At 41.5% G+C, this 22,238-nt stretch overlaps 1 protein-coding gene across 1 annotated transcript in view; it reads left to right on the forward strand.

The window, feature by feature from the left end:
- The first annotated feature begins 17,770 nt into the window (after nucleotides 1-17,770).
- LOC109884765 (LARGE xylosyl- and glucuronyltransferase 2) overlaps nucleotides 17,771-22,238 on the forward strand; it is a 117,928-nt gene continuing 113,460 nt past the window's right edge. Inside the window, exon 1 of the mRNA XM_031808152.1 lies at nucleotides 17,771-17,878. The gene's annotated coding sequence lies outside the window, so the exon portion shown is untranslated. The remainder of the gene's footprint in view (nucleotides 17,879-22,238) is intronic.

Raw genomic sequence — 22,238 nt, forward strand, 5'->3', positions numbered from 1 at the left:
TGCGGAATAGAAAGCCGACTCTTGATTTGATTTTCGATTGGAGATGTTTGATATGAGTCTGGAAGGAGAGTTTACAGTCTAGCCAGACACCTAGGTACTTATAGATGTCCACATATTCAAGGTTGGGTTGGCCTGATCACCGACAACGATGAGACAACCTATAGGGAGGAGGTCAGAGACCTGGCCATGTGATTCCAGGACAGAAACCTCTCCCTCAACGTGATCAAGACAAGGGAGATGATTGTGGACTAGCAGAAAGGGAGGCCCGAGCACGCCCCCATTCTCATCGACGGGGCTGTAGTGGAGCAGGTTGAGAGCTTCAAGTTCCTTGGTGTCCGCATCACCAACAAACTAGAATGGTCCAAGCACACCAAGACAGTCGTCAAGAGGGCACGACAAAGCCTATTCCCCCTCAGGAGACTGAAAAAATTTGGCATGGGTTCTCAGCTCCTCAAAAGGTTCTACAGCTGCACCATCGAGAGTATTACTGGTTGCATCACTACCTGGTATGGCAACTGCTTGGCATCCCGACCACAAAGCACTACAGCCCAGTACATCACTGGGGCCAAGCTTTCTGCCATCCAGGACCTCTACACCAGGTGGTGTCAGAGGAAGGCCCTAAAAATTGTCAAAGACTCCAGCCACCCTAGTCATAGACTGTTCTCTCTACTACTGCATTGCAAGCTGTACCGGAGCGCCAAGTCTAGGTCCTTGAGGCTTCTGAACAGCTTCTACCCCCAAAAACTCCTGACCATGTAATCAAATACCTACCCAGACTATTTTCATTGCCCCCCCACGCCCTCTTTTACACTGCTTCTACTCTGTTACTATCTATGCATAGTTACTATAATAACTACCTACATGTACAGTTGAAGTCGGAAGTTTACATACACTTAGGTTGGAGTCATTAGTTAAAACTCGTTTTTCAACCACTCCACAAATTTCTTGTGAACAAACTACAGTTATGGCAAGTCGGTTAGGACATCTACTTTGTGCATGACAAGTAATTTTCCAACAATTGTTTACAGACATATAATTTCCCTTAATTCACTGTATCACAATTCCAGTGGGTCAGAAGTTTACATACACTAAGTTGACTGTGCCTTTAAACAGCTTGGAAAAATCCAGAAAATATCATGGCTTTAGAAGCTTCTGATACGCTAATTGACATCATTTGAGTGAATTGGAGGTGTACCTGTGGATGTATTTCAAGACCTACCTTCAAACTCAGTGCCTTTTTGCTTGACATCATGGGAAAATCAAAAGAAATAAGCCAAGACCTCAGAATTTTTTTTGACCTCCACAAGTCTGGTTCATCCTTGGGGGCAATTTCAAAACATCTGAAGGTACCATGTCCATCTGTACAAACAATAGTACGAGGAACTGGTGAACTTAACAAAATAGGTGGCGTCATGAGGAGGCATTTTATGTGGATATATTGAAACATCTCAAGACCTCAGTTAAAGCTTGGTTGCTAATGGGTCTTCCAAATGCACGATGACCCCAAGCATACTTTCAAAGTTGTGGAAAAATGGCTTAAGGACATCAGTCAAGGTATTGGAGTGGCCATCACAAAGCCCTGACATCAATCCTATAGAACATTTGTGGGAAGAACTGAAAAAGCGTGTGCGAGCAATGAGGCCTACAAACCTGACTCAGTTACACCAGCTCTGTCAGGAGGAATGGGCCAAAATTCACCCAACCTATTGTGGGAAGCTTGTGGAAGGCTACCCGAAGATAAACAATTTTAAGGCAATGCTACCAAATACTAATTGAGGTTATGTAAACTTCTGACCCACTGGGAATGTGATGAAAGAAATAAAAGCTTAAATAAATTATTCTCTCTATTCTTATTTTGACATTTCACAATCTTAAAATAAAGTGGTGATCCTACCTGACCTAAGACAGGGAACTTTTACTAGGATTAAATGTCAGGAATTGTGAAAAATTTTGTTTAAATGTATTTGGCTAAGGTGTATATAAACCTCCGACTTCAACTGTACATATGACCTCAATTATCTCGACTAACCGGTGCCCCTGCACATTGATATGTATCGTCTCGCTATTTTACTGCTGCTCTTTAATTTCTTGTTCCTTTTATTTCTATTCATATTATTTTGGTTAGGAGCTTTTAAGGAAGCATTTCAGTGTAAGGTCTACACCTGTTGTATTCGGCTCATGTGACTAATACAGTTGTATTTGATTCGATTTGAAATGCCCGAGCAGGAGTTCTCACATCCAGTTTTCAGAGGAAAAGGAAGCTAGATTGATAACATCTGTATCCCTGAAAACCGGAACATCCAGTTGCTGTTTTCAACTCCTCTAAGGGTGGGGTTGAGGATGAGCTTAAACTGCGAGCTACTCCTCAGAGCATTGTGGGTTCAATCCCAGTGCTAGGCATTTATTTTGTTTGAACCATATCCCAAAACCTTAACCCTAATGCTAAACTTGATCAAAATCTTGGAATTAAATGCTTAAACTTGAAAGTCAAGGTTAGATTTGGTTTCACTCTTCCTCAGTTCTACTGACTGCTAACATAGGCAAGACATGGCAACACACTCCACAATCTACAGATGCAGCCCCAGAAGCCGTAATTGACAGGGCAAGACATCCCATATCACACACACAGGCCACCATAGCAGAGAGATGAGGGCTGCTCCGATTGAGTTCTCTGTGTAGCATCATTACCCACTCTGAAATGAATATCTAGGGCTCTATTTTAACAAACCTAACGCAATGGTATATCTTAGCACTTTTGGTAGGGCTATAGGTCCGGGGGCGTATCAGAAATATTTTAGACATTTTCACTGCGGGATTTATTAGCGCAATATCTGGTGGTGGCGCAAAAGGCCTGGGTTTTGATGAATAAATAAATTATAGGTGTGAGGAGGGCTTGGCCTCTCACTGGCCAATCAACATCTTTCATGGCTTAATACTGCATGCCATTGCCTTAAATTCTGTTGGTTATTGATGGTCTTTGCGTTGTCATCAACTCCAATTTGGCTGGGGGAATGGAATATTCTCTTCCTAGTCCATTGTGGATTGACACAGTTTATTAAATGGCATAGGTCAGGTGTTAATCTTTTTCAGCCTGGAACCCAAATTAGAAATTTTCTGTTTTCCTGGGACCCAAGCTTTTGAAAATATGCAACTCTGTGTAAATATTAGTAAATTTTATTGCCCTTTTGGCCTAAAAAAAATGCAATATAGACAAAAACAAATCACAATGAAATGAAATACTCACATAAATAGCAATTCAGGTTTATTTTTCCCCATTAAAAACACTCTTACGTATCTGTCTAGGTTGGAACTGTGGCTGTTAAAATACAATAAATAATTTTCATTCTGAACTAGAATAAACTGATTGATCACATCATACAGATGTATAAAAGAACACCACACACACACACACACACACACACACACACACACACACACACACACACACACAGGCTCAGTTTTTGGTAGTTCAACCCCAAGTAACAGTACAGATGAAAGATGATCAGGCCTACTGTACATCTTACTGTAGAAAGTATTGTTGAAACAAAGTCTAATTTGGAACTATTGCTGTTAAAATACAATAAATGTATTGCTTCTGAACTGGAATAAACTGAATTAACTGAATCAAATCTTTGAAGTTTAATCTGGGCATGCTCAGCATTGAGTCTGTTTCTGTACTTGTTTTTTTAAGTATGCAAGAGTTGAGAGAGTTGCTTGCTTGCTAACCCGGTCTGCTAACTGCTAGCTTGCTAGCCCCGGTTTGCTAACCGCTAGCTTTTTAGCACCGGCCTACTAACTGCTAGCTTGTTAGCACTGGCCTGCTAACTGTCTGAATCACCGTGTCCCCAGCCAGCCCAACTGCTCACTGGACCCATATGTTCACTTGGCTACGCATGCCTCTATCTAATATCAATATGCCTCGTCCATTACTGTCCTAGTTAGTGATTACAGTCTTATTTCACTGTAAAGCCTCCAGCCCTGCTCAATATGCCTTAACCAACCATGTTGTTCCACCTACTACATATGCAATGACATCACCTGGTTTAAACGTCTCTAGAGACTATATCTCTCTCATCATTACTCAATGCCTAGGTTAACCTCCAATATACTCACATCCTACCTTACCTTTGTCTGTACACTATGCCTTGATTCTATGCTATCGTTCCCAGAAACCTGCTCCTTTTACTCTGTTCCAGTCGTGCTAGACGGCCAGTTTTTATAGCCCAAAGGGGTCGGTGTTGCAATCTACTGCAAAGATAGCCTGCAGAGTTCTGTCTTACTATCCAGCTCTGTATCCAAACAATTCGAGCTTCTACTTCTAAAAATTCACCTTTCCAAAAACAAGTCTCTCACTGTTGCCACTTGCTATAGACCACCCTCTCCCAGCTGTGCCATGGACAGCATATGTGAACTGATTGCCCCTTATCTATCTTCTGAGCCCGTGCTACTAGGTGACCTAAACTGGGACATGCTTAATTAACACCCCGGCCATCCTACAATCTAAGCTTGATGCTATCAATGAACCTATCAGGTACAACCCCAAATCCGTAAACACGGGCACCCTCATAGATATCATCCTAACTAACTCACCCTCCAAATACACCTCTGCTGTTTTCAATCAAGAGCTCAGCGATCACTGCCTCATTGCCTACATCCGTAATGGGTCTGAATCTCCGTTTGGGTATTGGTTAGCCTACAATTAGGGTGTGGAAATGTTAGGATTCACTCGCAGTCACTTAGTAGCCTACTCCCAAACAGTCATGTTGTACAGTGCCATATATTCCTACAATTTTCTTGGCATAAAAACACCATAATATTAATGAAGCTACATTTCTTAAAATCAATCCCAAATACTATGTTCTTACAAAGATGCCCTCCAGGGGTCAAACTAGAACTATCCAGTATTAATGGCAACAATGGCTGACACTTAAATAACGTGCCATGGAATTCTGCGGCAGCCCGCAAGTGTGCTGCGGTACGACACAACTTTTAAACACTATGTTCAATTGCCCTGGGGGGTACAAACAAAGGATCCAATTTGGGAAAGTCGTATTTCTGTTCTTAATACTGTTGAGTTACCACCTCTCTGATATCCGAAAGCTTTTTCCGGCTGTATGTAATAACACAAAAAGCATTCTGGGCTAATAATGTAAGAAATAACACACCCCAAAAAAATACTGCAAAGTTCATATATTACGAATTATATAGTGCTCCACTTACAAATAAAGGTGAGACAGTGTGTGAGAGGTCCAACCATGGACCATGAAGTTAAACACACTTCACCCAGACATAAACACAGTATTTTACAGTGGACACTGCACAGCCCGAGTCAGCAGAAACAGCCTCTCTTGGCAGTGTAGAGACAGTTCGAAATGTGCTATTTTTACATGACCCTCCACTTATACTGTAAAATAAATTATTAAACAAATAACAACTGTGTTTTTCTAAATGTGGATATCAACTTTGCCGCTTCAGAATGCTTTTGTGGCACAGTCGATACCACGCAGGGCTAATGGCCAGAAGGTTCGCCGACCACCATGGACGAGCTCACTCTCCCTGCCTGTTTCATTACACTAAGATCTGAGCCGGTTGCAGACAATGATCAGCTGGGGGAAAATCTGATTTTCAACATTTTGATGCCATGATAATATAAAATATATGCAATTAATTTTCCACCAACAGGTGTCTCTGCCAATGCACCACAACCAATAAAAAAATCATACTGACTTCGGCACAATATCATGGTTTGCGTTTTCAGCACCACAGTAGACTGTCAATCTCGACAAACAGAAAATACTTCCTTCTCTACCTTGTAGACCTACACGTTATTGAAGGCTTGACGCCGAATGTAATTCAACTTTTTGTTGTTTTGTAACAATTGTCTCTTTCAAATGGCTGCTGTCAGTAAAAACAAATACATGTACACAGTACAAAGATTCCACAATAAAGTCGGGGACTTATTTCCATTGTGGTCCCTAATTTTTTTTACATACTGTACACTGAGTATACAAAACATTAAGAACACATGTTCTTTCCATGACAGACTGACGAGGTGAAACGAGGTGAAATCTATGATCCCTTATTGATGTCACTTGTTAAATCCACTTCAATCAGTGTAGATGAAGGGGAGGATTAAAGAAGGATTTTTAAGCCTTGAGACAATTGAGACATGGATTGTGTATGTGTGCCAGTCAGAGGGTGAATGGGCAAGACACAAAAATGCAAGTGCCTTTTGAACGGGGTATGGTGGTAGGTACCAGGTTCACCGGTTTGTGTCAAGAACTGCAATGCTGGTGGGTTTTTCATGCTCAACAGTTTCCTGTGTGTATCAAGAATGGTCCACCACTCAAAAAACATCCAGCCAACTTGACACAACTGTGGGAAACATTGGAGTCAACATGGGCCAGCATCCCTGTGGAACGCTTTCAACACCTTGTAGAGTCCATGCCCTGACCAATTGAAGCTGTTCTGAGGGGTGTGCAACTTAATATTAGGAAAGTGTTCATAATCTTTGGTATATACGGTGAGTTAAATTATTCATACCCCTGGTCTTATTCCAGATTCTACAGCCTGAATTCAAAATGTATTATTTATTTTCCCACCCATCTACACACAATACCCCATAATGACAAAGTGAAGACAAGTTTTTGGAAATGTTTGCACATTTATTGAAAATGAAATACAGATATCTAGTTTACATAAGTATTCCCACCGCTGAGCCAATACTTTGCAGAAGCACCTTTGGCGGCGATTACATATTTGAGTCGTCTTGGGTATGTCTGTATCAGCTTGGCACTTCTGGGTTTGGGGATTTTTCTCCCATTCTTCTTTGCAGATTTTCTCACACTCTGTTAAGTTAGATGGTGAGAAGTGGTGAACAGCAATCTTCAAGTTTTTCCACAGATTTTCAATGGGATTCATGTATGGGCTTTTGCTGGGCCACTTAAGGACTTTCACATTCTTATTCTGAAGCCATTCCAGCATTCTTTTCTCTGTATGCTTGGGGTCTTAGTCCTGTTGGAATGTAAATCTTCGCACCCCATTCTAAGGTTGTTTGCACTCTGAAGCAGGTTCTCATCAAGGACTTGCCTGTATTTTGCTCCATTCATTGTCTCCTTACCAGTCTCCCAGTCCATGCCACTGAAAAGCATCCCCATAGCATGATGCTGCCACCATTATGCTTCACAGTAGGGATGGTGTTAGACCGGTGATGAGCTGTGCCTGGTTTTCTCCAGACTTAGCACTTTGCGTTCAGGCTAAAGAGTTACATTTCTGTCTCATCAGACCACATAATCTTTTGCCTTATGATCTGTCTTTCACATGCCTTTGTGCAAACTCCAGGTGTGCTGTCATGTGCCTTTTTTTCTCTCAGGAATGGCTTCAGCCTGGCCACTCTCCCATAAAGCCCAGATTGGTGAAGTACTGTAGAGACTGTTGTCTTTCTGGCAGGTTCACCCATCTCAGGCAAGGAACTCTGTAGTTCTGTTAGAGTGGTCATTGGGTTTTTGGCCACCTCCCTTACCAAGGTCCTTCTTGCCTGGTTGCTCAGTTTGGTCAGACGGCCAGCTCTAGGCAGAGTCTGGGTAGTTCCATATTTTTTTCCTTTTCCCAATGACTGAGACCTTTGCTCTTTCAACACTCTAGAAATTGTTTTATACCATTCCCCAGATATAGGCCTCATCACAGTTCTATCTCGGAGACCTGCGGACAGTTCTTTGGACCATAGTCACGGGAAGATGTTTTGAGCTGGGGGTGCTGGACAGTGATAGAAGGCACTAGCAGAATATTGTTTTTATACCACAGAAATGGCCAAATACAGGCTACTGTGCAACTTGCTATTCAGGTAGGATGCAATTTTGGAACTTAATTTATACATTTGTTTGTATTTATTTATAATTTAAACCAGTTATTTAAATATCCTCAGGAAAAAAAATAAGAATTTGTTCTTAACTGACTTAACTGCCTAAAAGAAATTGATTGATTTGTTTCATTCTGTTGAGGGTGACCACATTTAAAAACAAAACAAATGCAGGACAATGGGATGATTTCACTGGACATGCACAGAACAGTGTAGCCCACAAACACACACAAATCACCCTCCTGCTGCACAAAACAGAACTAATTGAAGTGCATGTAGCCTACTCTTTTGCCTCATGCCAAATTTGGTGGAACTTTCCTCTCCAAGTTATTTGGAATTTAGCGGATTTGACAAATGTGATTTGGTTTCTTGTTGGTCTCGTCTTGCGCTGCAATTATTGGAGAAGTGTTTAAGATCGCCAGTACCATATCCTTATGATATAGATCTTGTCAAAGGCCCAATAATGTGATTGCAAAAGAGGTTGGAATGTCAATTCGTATCAAATGAATAGAACGTCAGACTGAAATATACAGGACAAATTGACAATTTCTTGTAAGTTAGTGGTGTTTTAATTTGTTCATAAAATGCGGGACATGATTGTTTGCTTGCAGGACACAAGACAAAATGCTGGAATGTCCACACCCTAGTTGTGTCATATCCTAATCTGTTATGCCTGTCTTGTGCTTGTCTCCACTCCCCTCCAGGTGTCACCCATTTTCCTCATTACCCCTGTGCATCTATACCTGTGTTTTCTGTTTGTCTGTTGCCAGGTTGTCTTGTCTCTTCAAGCCTACCAGCATTCTTCCCATACTCTTGTTTTTCTCTCTAGTCCCTATTTTCAAATTTTCCCAGTTTTGACCATTCTGCCTGCCCTGACCCTGAGCCTGCCTGCCATTCTGTACCTTATGGCACTGCCCTGGATTACTGACCTGACCCAGAGCTTGCCTGCCATTCTGTACCTTTCAGACTCTGCTCTGGATTACTGACCTCTGCCTGCCCTTGACCTGTCGTTTGCCTTCCCCCTGTTCTTGTAATAAACTTTTGTTACTTCGAACTGTCTGCATCTGGGTCTTATCCTGAGGTCTGATAAATTGAGACATTTTCATTGGCTAAATTAAGTCAGATCTGTCCAAATTAAGTCTGAATTGTCTGTTAGGTTTTAGGTAGGCCTGTTGTAAAATGATTACCATTAGCCCATTGCTGTCATTTGTTGGGTACAGTAGGGATGAGCCTTTCTAGGTAATTGCTGCAATATAGCCTGTTCAAAACTTTTGTTTAATATAGTTTTTTTTCAGTCTGTTGAACCATTTTCTTTGGCCAAATATTTGCCATGTCATACTGTAATATCCTGCTCGTATTTTCCCTATAAACAATGGCTTGACTTACTTTTGATATTACCTTAATACACTTTTGTGAAGATTCTGTGCGGGTTGGCTATTAGCCTATTATACTGCAGGCCTGATATGAGAGTAGTGCGCACCGGAGCTCCAACTGACTCCGACAGTTGAACTTGTGGTGAGGAAGAATGTTTTAGGCCTACCAGAGTTTCTCCTATAATCATATATCTGTATAGCAGATCTGACAAGGATAAATAAATGCATGTTTGTGTCATACCATGCCACCTGCATATTGCTCTCGCTTTCTCTTTCTCTCTCTCTGGGGCTAGGCCTAACATGCTGACCAGACCTCACGCAGGAGATGAGGAGGAGATGGCACGTTGGTTTATGCTCCTAAAAACCAATGAGGAGATGGGAGAGTTAGGACTTTTAGCGCGTTGAGCGTCACATATAGAACCAAGTTCTATTTTAGCCACTGACGTGCGAGCAGTGTATGTGTACATTTAGTTTTGCAACACTTCCGCACGCGACACATCCGGTCTGGTCAGCATGTTAGCTTCTCTTACTTTTTGTATTTTATTTTTTCAATATTAATATCATACAGTGGTACTGAGCTTATAGGCCTATGTATGCAATGCATTTAGTGCTGAAATCTGACAACTGAACGGTGAGGTGGACAATTAATTATTTTAGGGAAATATTAAACAATAGACTATAGAGTTTTGCATATGTGTCACCAACCGGCTCGAAGTCCGTAACAAAAAGGGAGACAATGTGGAGATTAGGAATAAGAAAAATATATTTATTAACTGAAGTAACGTAAATACACCTAACAATGATGTGTGTAGTCAGTAATCAGTAGTGTAAGTGAGTGGTTGCGTACATTAATGTGATGAGGGGTGTTGAAAGGTGCTAAAGCAAACAAACAAAACGTCCACAAAAATGCCACAACCAAAATCTAAGTGTGTCTGCATGGAGAGAGTCTCCTCAATGAATGGAGAAGAGGTGTATTTATCCCGGAACACACCCGAGTCCAGGTGTGTCCCATGTCGCTGACGACCCTCCCAGCTCTGCCTGTCGACATTCTAATAAGGAAAACAAGAGCCAAGAGAAAGGATACGGCAGACAGAGTGGGAAGGTTGTCACATATGCCACACATCGGAATTAGAAACATAAGGAATAGTGGTTTTGTAATATGTTGTAGGCTGTTTTTAAAGAACATGTAAATTCGGCTCATTTGGCCAATATCCCTTGTTTATTGATGGCGCTAATGGGTTATCTGCTCAGGCTCAGTGTTTCCATTAACTGGCTTTTGGCAGAATTTTCTTTTTTTACAGAAATTGTCTGGGAGAAGAAAAAAATGATCTAGATATTTTTAGCCTATTCGTTGATGGTCGATGGCTACCAGTCGATGGAAATACATTTGACCGTTCATGCTTATCGGTCAATTTGCATAATTTAGTGGAATTAAATTGGCGGACGTGTATATTCCTTATGAATCTTATTCAGCCTATCACACACGCACACACGCGCACACGCATACACACACGGCATACATATACAGCACTTTTATAAGCCCAATCATTGCCCAACAATTCTAAATGCAATCGTGTGTTAAACATTGTTTTAATGGCCACGATTGAAATTAGCTTAAAAATGATTTGCCTATTTCTCAACTAGTACATGGTCTTCAGAAAGTATTCTCACCCCTAGACATTTTCCCAATTTTGCTGTGTTACAGCCTGAATTTAAAATGTCTTAAAGCCTGAATTTAAAATGTCTTTAATTATTCCGTTTACATTTAATTACACAGTTCCCAATATTGTCAAAGTGTAATGATGTTTTTTGACATTTTCACAAATTAATAAAAAATGCAAAGGTGAAATGCCCTGAGTCTAAGTACTCAACCCCTTTTGTTATGGTAAGCCTAAATAAATGCCAAGTCACGTAATAAGTTGCATGGATTTATGCTAGTGCAATGATAGTGTGTTCAATGGTAGTGTTTAACATGATTCTTGAATGGCTACCTCATTTTTGTACCCCACACACATACAATTATCATGTAATAAATAACTTCATCATGCTCAAAGGGATATTCAATGTCTGTTTTTTTTTTTAAATAATTTTTGCCATTTATCAATAGGTGCACCTCTTTGGTAAATGGTCTTTGTGGTTAAATCAGTTTTGAAATTCACTTTAAATGACATTCAGCTTATAAATGCTTCATAAAGCCTTCGTAATGTCTTCATAAGCCTTACATGAATGTATAACAAAGCATCTATAACTATGTCATGCTTTATAAAGGGTTCATAAATGTGTGTGCCATAATCACCAATGTAAAATGTGATATACAGTGAGGGAAAAAAGTATTTGATCCCCTGCTGATTTTGTACGTTTGCCCACTGACAAAGAAATGATCAGTCTATAATTTTAATGGTAGGTTTATTTGAACAGTGAGAGACAGAATAACAACAACAAAAAATCCATAAAAACGCATGCAATAACATAAAAAAAATCCTGAAAAACGCATGTCAAAAATGTTATAAATTGATTTGCATTTTAAATGAGGGAAATAAGTATGTATCTCAGTATCTCGGACCTGCCTGGTGTGTTCCTTGTTCTTCATGATGCTCTCTGCGCTTTTAACGGACCTCTGAGACTATCACAGTGCAGGTGCATTTATACGGAGAATTGATTACACACAGGTGGATTGTATTTATCATCATTAGTCATTTAGATCAACATTGGATCATTCAGAGATCCTCACTGAACTTCTGGAGAGAGTTTGCTGCACTGAAAGTAAAGGGGCTGAATAATTTTGCACGCCCAATTTTTCAGTTTTTGATTTGTTAAAAAAGTTTGAAATATCCAATAAATGTCGTTCCATTTCCTGATTGTGTCCCACTTGTTGTTGATTCTTCACAAAATAATATAGTTTTATATCTTTGTTTGAAGCCTGAAATGTGGAAAAAGGTCGCAAAGTTCAAGGGGGCCGAATACTTTCGCAAGGCACTGTATAATAAAATGACAGACGACATACAAACTAGATAGCCAATTCAAAATGTGTAGCAGTTCTTGCTAGTGAACTATAGCTAACTAAGCATTCATTTCATTGTCGTCTTTCCATCGGCACTATAGCCTAAATAAATATGCACTGTTGGAAATCTGAGATTCCCTTCTATTTAACCGTAGCCATGTAATTGCGTCATCAAACATATAAAACAATTGCTTAATTGACATAACTTGCTATGCATAGACCTCCCTGAAACATGAATGTTTGAGCCTTATACAGTACACTACATGACCAAAAGTATGTGGTCACCTGCTCGTCGAACATCTCATTCCAAAATCATGGGCATTAATATGGAGTTGGTCCCCCCTCAGCATCCACTCTACTGGGATAGCGTTCCACAATGTTGGAACATTGCTGCAGGGACTTGCTTCCGTTCAGCCACGAGCATTAGTGAGGTCGGCCACTGATTAGGCCTGGCTCGCAGTCAGTGTTCCAACTCATACCAAAGGTGTTCGATGGGGTTGAGGTCAGGACTCTGTGCAGGCCAGTCAAGTTCTTCCACACCGATCTCAACAAACCATTTCTGTATGGACCTCGTTTTGTGCACGGTGGCATCGTCACGCTGAAACAGGTAAGGGCCTTCCCCTAATTGTTACCATAAAGTTGGAAGCACAGAATCGTCTAGAATGTCATTGTGTGCTGTAGCGTTACAATTTCCCTTCATAGCCCTTTGTAATGTTTAATGTAACTGCATTGATTAACTTTTTCAAACTTCAAGTATTTGTATTGTTTAAAAAAATGTATAAATAAAAGGCAAGTTATGGTTTGAACCTGTCTTTAAAGTTTTTGTTTTAGCTGTTAATGATAATTCCATTAGAGGTTATACATTTGTGTTGACATCATTAAGCCTTTATGTATGTGTTATGAATGACCAAAATGTGTCTGACTTTATAGTAAGCACAGCGTCATATGATATAAGACATGTTTGTATGTGTTAAGAATGACCAAATGTGTCTCATTTCAAGCAAAGTATTACAGGACACTACATAACGTGTCAATAAATAGGTTATAAATCTTCTGACGATTGATGAAGGTTCGCATGATCCACGGGTTTCTGTAGGGCTTGAGGTATTTAAAGAGGTTGATGAAACGGCAAAGTTTGTGTGCACGCATGTGTGTGTGTGTGTGTGTTACCTGAGACTACTGCACAATGTATTCCTCTTCTGTTCCCATGCTGGAGGCCAAGGCTTCATTGCAACGGTGCCAACATTTGGTGGCTGATTTTTATGCGGGAGAATGTGGCAAAAACATGATTTCGTCCAGCACCCCACGGTATGGCTTGTTCTATTGTTGTGTGCGTGTTTTGTGCACTGAGAAACATGTAACTTGATTTCAGACAGAGCTTGACTTGAGGATGAAAGAAGTGCAGGAGCTGTTTTTTCCCGAGTCGGTCCATTATATTATGCAATAGAGACCATGGATTATTCACTGTTAAGGGATCAGTCACATTTTCCATGTCTTCTCAGTGACTTAACCAAATTTTCACGGCTATTATTGTAGCCTACATGAAAAAGTTAGCATTATTGACACTGGAAGGCTGCGGTGTCTGATCCCATGTAGGCCTCCAGCCGTTGTGCCCTTGATGAAGGCACTTAACCTCCCACAAAGTAGAATTGCAGAACTTGTCAACATGTGGTCAATCCACCATCTGGAGAGCTCCTGGGTGTGCAGGCTTGGCTTTTAATCCAGCCCTGAAACACCCTAGTCTGCTTGTCAAGGTCCCGTTGAGCAGCTGATGTTTAGGCTACAACGGCTCAGCTGCGAAGTGGTAGGCCATACCACTTGGGGACGGCCGTATTCTGTTTCTGCATGACGATGCCTCCGAGCACAAAGCAAGGTCCATACAGAAATGGTTTGTTGAGATCTGGTGTGGAGGAACTTGACTGGCCTGCCCAGAGCCTTGACCTCAACCCCATTGAACACTTTTGGGATGAAATGGAACGTCGACTGCGAGCCAGGTCTAATCGCCCAACATCGGTGCCCGACCTCACTAATGCTCTTGTGGCTGAATGGAAGCAAGCTCCCTGCAGCAATATTCTGCACTACAGAAACACCTCTAACCAAACTTTTCCTAGAATTCAAAGTTGGTCCCCTGATGTGGTTTAAGCATTGTTGTGAATAATCAATAATGATCAACAACCAATTTGACAGAGCTTGAAGAACTTTGAAATGAATAATGGGCAAATATTGCACAATCCAAGTGTGGAAAGAGACTTACCAGAAAGACTCACAGCTGTAATCGGTACCAAAGGTGCTTCTCCAAAGTATTGACTCGGGGGTGTGAATACTTATATAAATTAGATATTTTTCTATTTAATTTCTAAAAACATGTCTTCACTTGGTATTTTAGGGGTATTGTGTGTAGATGGGTGAGAAAATGTTTTATTGGATCCATTTTGAATTCAAGCTGTAACACAAGACAATGTGGAATAAGTCAAAGGGTTTGAGTACTTTCTGAAGGCACAAGGGGGAGTTTAAGTACAATTCTTACAAACTTGTTTTGACTGGTCTGTATCGTATTCTTTAGCTGTTTGAGGCTGCTGTTCAACCATGATGTGCTGTCATAATCGAAGTGACAATGTACTAGCACACTTTCCAGAATCTCTAGGGTGTCTGTAGCTAGATTTCCATCCAATTGAAAACAGATTTTTATGTTAAGTTTCCAAGATCTGCATAAAAACAATATCTGCATTTTCTCATCAGTTGTGTTTCCATCAAATGTACTTGTTGCGGATAGAAGTCTGTGCGTAAATACATAGGGCAGGTAAAAAATAACTTTAAAACTCGGTGAAATGGGTTTCCATCACATTTTCACCTTTAGGCCGACTGATGGTTTTGTCACACAAAAAAAAGATGTGCGTTGGTATGAAAATGTGCTTACTCTGGTATTGGCTCTAGGCAACAGCTTCCAGATACAGTGCGGGTATAGCCTATTACATGATGAGATTATTATGGACAAAAGTGTGAGAGAATTTTTTTCATTGTCAAACGGCAGCCAAGGGCTTGAGCATCATGTCACCAGAATAAGACCCTCGATTATTCCTTTGAAAGTAGCGTCAAGCTCATCACCGTGCACTTTCACCAACCTGTGAAGTTAATCATAACTCATCTTATATGTGGACTAATAAATTGCATGCTTTCCCGGGATGTCTTGAAATCTTTATCCAACATGTACTTTACTCGCATGAAAAGGTAGAAGTGCAACCTTGTTAATGTCAAGCCATTTTGAGGATGCCGGAATTATATTGAAGGACTAGCGGATACTTTTCAAGTAGCCTAATCGGATTAAAATATTACGACTGGCTGTGTTTATGCCACATATGAAAGGCAATGCATTTGGCAAGTTCAATGATACATATTTAGGCTGAATTGAAGCATTAGGTTCTAGGTGCGCGAGGAACAGCCGCTCGGACACTGGACTGAGAGTGCAGGTCCTCCCTTGTCCTTTATAACTTTAGAGAAACATGAAATGAGAGAGAGAGAGAGAGGTAATGGATTTGTGCTGTAATGGGTCCTCTGTTTACTGCTGGCTTTACTACCCCACTTAGTGCACTCTGCCGGCATTTCAGAGGCTGAGGAAGACAACATGTTATAGTGTTACAGAGAAACAGTGTAAAACGTAATCAGACACTGTGCAAGGTTTTGCACCTACTATATATTATCTGTGTTACAGGAAGTGAAGACAATAATAGCAATGTCCTCTCTATGTACAACAAACATGTCTGTTGACTTTATTGGTGAAATTGTGAGAGCGAGAGTGCGACCATCTGTGTCCTGTATTCAATTCAGACAAACTTCCCATTATAGTGCCTCTCTCTCTCTCTAACGGTTTCTTCATGGTTTTACCTCACCAGTCACCTTCAGCGATATGTGGAGTTCAGATGTTACGGTGTCCACCAATGTCTAGGATAAATGAAGAAACGGACGAAAACAATGTGTGATATCTTCCTACCTGTAATGTAGGCTTTTCCCACGGACCAAAAACTGGTTGAATCAGTGTTGTTTCCACGTCTTTTCAATGAAATGACATTGAACCAACATGGACTCGATGTTTAATTGACTTGTGGGTTATAAATGTGAGAAATCTGACCTCCCTCTCTGACTGTAGGCTTAATGTGTCTCAGTAGGTCTGACATTTCCTGCTTGATTTTCCTGCTCCTCTTTATTCGATCCACGCCGACTGGTTGAGGGGGGGTTTAAGAAAATATTTACGTCCCATATCAAAATGAGCCCCCCTCCTCCTGGGATTAACATGCCACCTTGCAACATGGACACGCAATGATGGTTTTGTGGTAAAAGCTTGGGCTTGGTCTGCAGTTGCTGGTGTGTGTGTGCGCGAGCTGCTCAGGTGTGTGTATTTGTGTGTGTACTGTGGAACGTCAGCTAGTCAAGCTCCAGTAGTCTGCCAGCTTGGATTAAATCAAGTGTGTGTGTGTGTGTGTGTGTGTGTGTGTGTGTGTGTGTGTGTGTGTGTGTGTGTGTGTGTGTGTGTGTGTGTGTGTGTGTGTGTGTGTGTGTGTGTGTGTGTGTGTGTGTGTGTGTGTGTGTGCACGCGTATGAGAGAGAGCGTGCGTCTGTTTGTGTGTGTCTCTGTCTGTCAGTCACACACCTTCCCCTGCCCATCGAACCACATGGCTGCCTTCTCCAGATCAAACTGACTTACTATGGATCAGTCTCTTTCATAGTCTAGACAGTTTTATATGGATCACGTTCATTTATATCACTCTTTCCCTTCTCTCTCTCTCTCGCGCAACTGTATAAGTTCTTCTTTACGTTACACATACAAGTTCATTTTCCACTCTAGTGACCATATTTCACATCCTAATTCCGTCAACACTCCTTTTACAGTAAGTATTTTCATAGTTCTTTTATCCATGTGAGGACGTCAATGTTTTGATCTCTGTATTGTGGCTGATGTGTTGATGCTGCTCTCTGAGAGCGCTACTCAGATTAGCATGAGGATACAGCACAGTGCCTCTCTCTCTCTCTACAGAACAATTCAATTACATGAATGTGATTAGCGTCTGAGCTTTCTGCTCTGTGCCTTTTTTTTTTTCATTTGGAGCTTCTTGATAATTCATAGGCATTGTTCCTGACTCGCATTTAACCTGCTTACGCTTTTACCCCAACCTCCCTGGTGTCTATCAACTATCTTCAACAAGATACATTTTCCGAATATGAATTCCTCCAAGAGAGAATAAGGCATCAGTTTGAGCTTTTTGATGAACGGTTGTGAATATTTTAGGAGTCTGCGTATGGTGCTGGTAAGAGGTTTTCTTTGCAATCAGAATTCATAGAGCCATGACATGGAACTCTATTCCACATCAACTAACTGATGCAAGCATTAAAATTTGATTAAAAAAAACAGTTAAAAATACACCTTATGGAACAGCGGGACTGTGAAGCAGGCAGACACAAGCATACACATAATAAACACAAATACACATAAGGATCCATAATAAACACAAATACAAAATGGCTTCCCTTTCTCTTTCCATTTGGAGGTCAATCTTCTATTTCTGAAGAGGGGAAAAGGGCAGTGAACATTGAAGAAAGAAAGCTGAAACTTGACAACTGCCTCAGCCCCCTGTGACACACAGAACATTTCTGGTAAGTGTACTCTCTTTTAATCTCTTGCCTGCTCTCTTTCTTGCTCTCTCTCTCTCTCATTCCGCTACCCCATGCTCCTCTGCTCTTCATTTCCATCTCTGTCTATATACAGTGGGGCAAAAAAGTATTTAGTCAGCCACCAATTGTGCAAGTTCTCCCACTTAAAAAGATGAGAGAGGCCTGTAATTTTCATCATAGGTACACTTCAACTATGACAGACAAAATGAGAAAAAAAATCCAGAAAATCACATTGTAGGATTTTTAATTAATTTATTTGCAAATTATGGTGGAAAATAAGTATTTGGTCACCTACAAACAAGCAAGACTTCTGGCTCTCACAGACCTGTAACTTCTTATTTAAGAGGCTCCTCTGTCCTCCACTCGTTACCTGTATTAATGGCACCTGTTTGAACTTGTTATCAGTATAAAAGACACCTGTCCACAACCTCAAACAGTCACACTCCAAACTGCACTATGGCCAAGACCAAAGAGCTGTCAAAGGACACCAGAAACAAAATTGTAGACCTGCACCAGGCTGGGAAGACTGAATCTGCAATAGGTAAGCAGCTTGGTTTGAAGAAATCAACTGTGGGAGCAATTATTAGGAAATAGAAGACATACAAGACCACTGATAAACTCCCTCGATCTGGGGCTCCCGCAAGATCTCACCCCGTGGGGTCAAAATGATCACAAGAATGGTGAGCAAAAGTCCCAGAACCACACAGGGGGACCTAGTGAATAACCTGCAGAGAGCTGGGACCAAAGTAACAAAGCCTACCATCAGTAACACACTACCCCGCCAGGGACTCAAATCCTGCAGTGCCAGATGTGTCCCCCTGCTTAAGCCAGTACATGTCCAGGCCCGTCTGACGTTTGCTAGAGAGTATTTGGATGATCCAGAAGAAGATTGGGAGAATATCATATGGTCAGATGAAACCAAAATATAACTTTTTGGTAAAATCTCAACTCGTCGTGTTTGGAGGACAAAGAATGCTGAGTTGCATCAAAAGAGCACCATACCTACTGTGAAGCATGGGGGTGGAAACATCATGCTTCGGGGCTGTTTTTCTGCAAAGGGACCAGGACGACTGATCCGTGTAAAGGAAAGAATGAATGGGGCCATGTATCGTGAGATTTTGAGTCAAAACCTCCTTCCATCAGCAAGGGCATTGAAGATGAAACGTGGCTGGGTCTTTCAGCATGACAATGATTCCAAACACACCGCCCGGGCAACGAAGGAGTGGCTTCGTAAGAAGCATTTCAAGGTCCTGGAGTGGCCTAGCCAATCTCCAGATCTCAACCCTATAGAAAATCTTTGGAGGGAGTTGAAAGTCTGTGTTGCCCAGCAACAGCCCCAAAACATCACTGCTCTAGAGGAGATCTGCATGGAGGAATGGACCAAAATACCAACAGTGTGTGAAAACCTTGTGAAGACTTACAGAAAACGTTTGACCTCTGTCATTGCCAACAAAGGGTATATAACAAAGTATTGAGATGAACTTTTGTTATTGACCAAATACTTATTTTCCACCATAATTTGCAAATAAATTCATAAAAAATCCTACAATGTGATTTTCTGGAGAGAAAAAAATCTCATTTTGTCTGAAGTGTACCTATGAAGAAAATTACAGGCCTCTCATTTTTTTAAGTGGGAGAACTTGCACAATTGGTGGCTGACTAAATACTTTTTTGCCCCACTGTACATGTATATCCCTCTCTCCCGTTCTCTCCTCCCTCGAGGTAACTTGGCCTTTCAGAGGCAGAAAACATTGTTGAACGTTGTATGATGGTCTTACCTTAGTTGCACCCTGTTCTCCTCAGATGACCTGGCTAGCTACTGTACTGTACTTTTCTAGTGAAGTGGACTGGCCAGTTGAACTAGACTGGGGCTAGGACTGGTCTATACAAACTATCCATACCTAGTTATCTGTTGCAATGTTGTTATCCATTGCACTGTGTCCATTCAACAGAGTGCAGTGTATGATGAGGTTGCCCCTTTAGATGCTGATCCAAGGTCAGTTTTGTGTTTCCCACTAGAATTGGGGAAACAGTAAGCTGATCCTAGATCTGTTCAGGGAACTTGCTCAGACTCATTTGCACTCAGAATCCTTTGGGGGTCTTAAATGTTTTAAGAGCTTAGAGGGACAGAGTGCACTATGGGCAGCAGTTTTTTTAATGACCACTTAAGTCTACACACACACACACACACACACACACACACACACACACACACACACACACACACACACACACACACACACACACACACACACACACACACACACCAACCATCCCAAACTCAGGGTCTCTCTTCCACCTGAGAGAATCTCCCAATGCCTCTCAAAGCTCACTGATGCGTAACTCTCCCTCTGACCTCTCTCTCTTCTATTTTTCCTCCCCTCACTCTCCGTCTCTCCTCTCCTCCGGTTCCTGGGGTTTAAAGAGTGAGGGGAGACTGTTCTAACTTCTGAGTAAACCTATGGTTCATTGGACAGGCCCTGGCAAAGGGCAGCACACTTATATAAACCTAGATAGAGCACTTAGTAAAAGTTAGACATTGAGCCATGCACCCCTTTTCAAATAGTTTTACAAGTCTGGTATCCCCCTTGTAAACAAAAATATAAACGCAACAAGCAACAATTTCAAAGATTTACCTGAGTTACAGTTCATATAAGGAAATCAGTAAATGTAAATACATTTATTAGGCCATAATCTATGGATTTCACATGACCAGAAACACAGATATGCATCTGTTCGTCACAGGCACCTTAAAAAAAGCTAGGTGCGTGGATCAGAATACCAGTCCATATCTGCAGTGACACCATTTGCCTCATGTAGTGTGACACAGCATCTTCACATAGAGTTGACCAGGCTGTTAATTGTGGCCTGTCAATGGCTGTGCGGAGTTGCTGTATATTGGTGGGAACTGGAACATGCTGTCATACACATCGATACAGAGCATCCCAAACATGCGCAATGGGTGACATGTCTGTTGAGTATGTAGGCAATGGAAGACCTTGGACATTTTCAGCTTCTAGGAATTGTGTACAAATCCTTGCGACATGGGGCATTATCAAGCATTATCATGCTGAAACATGAAGTGATGGCGGCGGATGAATGGCACGACAATTGGCCTCTGGATCTCGTCATGGTATCTCTGTGCATTCAAATTGCCATTGATAAAATGCAACTGTGTTCATTGTCCGTAGCTTATTCCTGCCCATACCATAACCCCAGCGCCACAATGGTGCACTCTGTTCACAACGTTGACATCAGAAAACCACTTGCCCCCCGACATCATATACACAATCTGCCATCTGCCCGGTACAGTTAAAACCAGGATTCATCTGTGAAGAGCACACTTCTCCAGTGTGCCAATGTCCATTCAAGGTGTGCCTTTGCCCACTGAAGTCGGTTACGACGCCGAACTGCAGTCAGGTCAAGACCCCGGTGAGGACGGTGAGCACGCAGTTGAGCTTCGCTGAGGGAGTTCCTCAGGTAGTGCAAACCCACAGTTTCATCAGCTGTCTGGATGGCTGGTCTCAGACAATCCCCCTGGTGAAGAAGCCAGATGTTGAAACCCTGGGCTGGCGTGGTTGCATGTGGTCTGCAGTTTAAACAACGTAGGCAGCTTGTGGCATCTTGTTGTGTGACAAAACCGCACACTGTGGAGTGGCCTTTTATTGTCCCCAGCACAAGGTGCACCTGTGTAATGATCGCACTGTTTAATCAGCTTCTTGATATGCCACACTTGTCAGGTGGATGGGATAACCTTGGAAAAGGATAAATGCTCACTAACAGGGATGTAAACAAATATGTGCACAACATTTGAGAGAAACCAGCTTTTTGTGTTTATGGAACATTTCTGGGATCTTTCAGTTCAGCTCATGAAACATGGAACTAACACTTTAGATGTTGCGTTTATATTTTTTGTTCAGTGTAGTTTACACAGAATTCTAATAGTTTATGTACAGTTGGTGTTTAAGCTGTTAGCTTTGTTATTTAATGATAGTTGATTTAGTGTTTGAAGTTTGAGAAATGGGTGTAGGTGTAGGATGTACTGTTAATCTGGGTTAGCTTGGTTCCAGATCTGTTTGTGCTGGTTTACCCACTCCTATGGTCATTGTCAATAGGAGTTGGCAAGACCGCACAAACAGTTCTGGGCCCAGGCTAGATACTGGCATGCTCTTACAGAGGAACTCCAGCTGGTCCACCTGACAGCGAGATTACGGTGGTGGTGACTTCTGTTCGATTGTTCAATGTTGCTTCAGTAACAGGGAGACCCTGTCACTCACATCCTTCAGAATGACTGTTGTCTGTAAAAAAAAAAAGAAAAAACGATTTTGAATTCCGAGGGGTG

The sequence above is a fragment of the Oncorhynchus kisutch genome, linkage group LG3, assembly GCF_002021735.2.
Source record: "Oncorhynchus kisutch isolate 150728-3 linkage group LG3, Okis_V2, whole genome shotgun sequence".
In the NCBI taxonomy this organism is placed as follows: domain Eukaryota; kingdom Metazoa; phylum Chordata; class Actinopteri; order Salmoniformes; family Salmonidae; genus Oncorhynchus; species Oncorhynchus kisutch.